Raw genomic sequence first — 3367 nt, 5'->3', positions numbered from 1 at the left:
TTATATTTTTCATATTAGTGTAACGTAAAAGTTGCCCATGCAGACTTGCAGGGAGTACTGAAAAACCCAAACGACATTACAGACAAGCACAAGCAAGGTTTGGGGCTTTGCGTAGGCAGAGTTGCTTTGGGGGAACGCAGCATATAAATATGCAAGAATTGGGCACACACCCAACAGCCAGTATCAAGCATGCTCTTTACCTTTCCAGTGAGTTCGTAAAAACTTGCTTCACAATAGGTAAGCAGATATAAACACATCACAAAATTGAGTAGAAGTTTTGTTTTATCTGTTAGCAGGATACTGCAGGCCTTGAGCCCAGAACAGCAGGGCAAATGAACAGATGTAGTTATATACTTAAGTTCCTGTGTAGTAACGCCCTCATATTTCAAGTATCATGAATTACCAACTCACCCAATCAGCCATTCTGTTAGGTATAGTGGATGTGTGTGCATGTGTGTGTGTAAATAAGTAATGAACATAGAAAAAAAATAGTTGGTTTAATAAACACATGAAGCACAAGGCTAACGAATACACAATAAGAATAAACAATGATCAATAAAAACATATCATTCACATGCACCAACATCATAAACAAATGTACGACATGGAACCATACAGGTGTATTACAGTTCAAGATTCATAGTTCTCATTCTCTTTGTGGACTGGTGGTAGTTTGTCCCAGTCACTCGATCGTTGAAAAAAAAAGTGTTTAAATGTCTTAGTGATCTCATTCATCTGATAGCTACAGGGTATAGATACGTAAAATGCAGCGATCATAGGCTAGTGAGTGCAATCCTTGCCCCCAGTTTGAAGAACACACACAAAAAAAAATAACCACTAATGCACAGGCCAACCCAGGAAAAAAACAGAATACTTTAGAATTCCCCTAGAAAACAAATACGACACCTTAGAACAAGAAGAAACAAAAGACATAGAGGAAACCACAACTAGACCGATTTCTGAATCTGTAGTCGAAGTTGGAGGTAAAGCATCAATGCAAGAAGTAAGCAACATCTCTTGAACCACAAAAGACTGGATAAAGAAACAACAGATAAGTGGGTGGGCATAGATAAATAGAATTTGCTTAGCTATTAAAGCTATCAATAAGTATAAGCCCAGTGACATATGGAATTATGATATCAAAGAGCAGTGAAAAAGGTGATGGCATCGAAACAGCTACCAGGCAACTCTATAGGAAAGACCGAAATGCATGCAGTGAAAGATAAGCATGGCAATATTAATGGTAAACTGAATGATGTGGTAAACTGAATGAGTGCATCACTTGTTACACCACTAAAACAAGATAATTTATGAGCTCGTGGCGATTTCTATTCAGGCCACATGGTTTTGAGAACACTGAAGAACTGTTTTTGGTGCAAAGTTAAAAAAAGCAATTTGTACCATTCTTTTCCCTCTTAATAACATACTGCCATGAAACCAAGGCGAATAAAAGTCCTTGATTACTTTATCAATAAAAACTGATTCAGTGTTTCAGATTAGCAAGCCTTTAATGTTGAAGTAAGGCCCGTATTCTGAAATGCTCCTTGCCTCAGCGAGGAGGCCATAACTGCTTCAGGACGCCTTGCCATGTATTCTATAACGCTTCTTACCAAGGTTCCCTCACTGAGGCCTTCCTTGGTGCTCTCTTGAGTTAAGGTAGCACTAGGGCAACCTTCGTGCCTCCTTACCTCGCTCCTCGCACTAAAAGGGTGCTTCTCTGCAGTACTTTGTCAGTGACACTGTGTCCGATCTTTTTTTTTTTTTTTCGATCGATTCCTTGTACTTCTGCACGAGCTCTGTAATTATATCCTTCCTATTGCCGATCAAAAATTGCTTGTCGGGCATGTTTTTTAATGTGCGGCTCAACAGCGGCCAAATTTTTCATTAAGGTGGTGCAGTAGAAGAGGACAGCGTACACAGAGACGACGAAGATGGAACGCTTACTGCCAACTCATGCTTTGTACCTCAAAGGGTTAAACATTCTTTAGCGAGACCCGTATTACACCTTTGAATGTGTACCACCCTGTGTTTGTGACATCATATACTACGTCCTACCTTCCCGTGCAGGCAGTCAAAAACAAATGGTGATCCTCCTGCACACAAATCGTTATTGCAGTCACTGCTGTCGGGTTCCCAAAAGCTGTCGAAGCTCACTGCAGTGTCAAATGAAAAAGAACCACATGTCCTGCATGGTTTCCTACTTGTCATTCGGGCTGGCTATCACAGGAAAATATTAGCAACTGTCTTAAAACGGGCGAAATTCAGTGAAAACAGCTCTCAGTGGCACAAAATAAACTTCATACCAGTAAGCACACATAAAGTGAGAACAGCTAAAATGCAAGCATTTATGACAAGAGAAATCAACAAGAAAGGAGACATGGTGAGAAAAAAAATTTCCACACTCCATTAACATTGGTCCTTGCCTTATTAACTGAAACGTCATGCTTCCTTTGTTTAGAGGGTACAGGTATATGTGGCTTTGTTGGTAGGTGGGCAGCTGCAATTTGAAAACAACTACATTTTTCCATTTGTGTGAATGTAAAGAAAATGCTGAAAGTACACGGTAAACCATTCATGTGTGTCACTTTGTGAACCATTAAAGCAGCATATGCGGAATCGGCAACAGACAGGCAGGTACACTCTTGCGACAGAGCATCGCAAAAGCAAAGGTAAGGGATGAAGCAACACAATAGTCAAAGGTCACAGGTTCTCAGTCAGGAAACAAACCAAACAACATAAGTGACATTCCCATTTCTGTTGTTTTGATGTCAAGTACAAGAGCAACACATGAAAAAAAAAACTAATTTCAGTATAACAAAGGAGCAAGCATTTGCAGCTACAAATGTTGGTTGTGTGCATCTGCTCTAGTCTGCAAATGGCAGTTGTAGGTAAAAGAAAGTGCAGTAGCAATTGAAGGGGTGCATTCGCGGAATGGTGAAAGTTAGAGTGCTGGGCTGAACTGAACCAAATGAAGTATCCCATGCCTATAGAAGTGTGTCACCCATCTAGAAGTTAAATGTACCATCTAATCTAATGATGGTGCATTCAACTTCACATTTTGCATTAAGCCAGTTATAAAGTCTCATGACCAAAGGAAAACTTGTCCTAAAAAGGTGCACCTTTACCAACCACCAACTGTAGAAACAAAGTTGCAGGTGCATTCACACCACTGATACACCCATGCGACATGAATGAAAGCAGTCATGCTGCTTCTCAAAACATTTCGCTTCTCTTTATCTACTCACCATGTAGAGTAGACGAATCCTTGTCATTGTATGTGCAAATATTGAACACTAGCAATCTGATGTAACCAGCAGTTGCAAATATTTCTTATTACCACCTGGCGTCTAAGGATCCTGCTCGGCTC

The sequence above is a fragment of the Rhipicephalus sanguineus genome, chromosome 6 (genome assembly GCF_013339695.2).
Source record: "Rhipicephalus sanguineus isolate Rsan-2018 chromosome 6, BIME_Rsan_1.4, whole genome shotgun sequence".
Lineage (NCBI taxonomy): Eukaryota > Metazoa > Arthropoda > Arachnida > Ixodida > Ixodidae > Rhipicephalus > Rhipicephalus sanguineus.
This window is presented reverse-complemented; position numbering follows the sequence as displayed.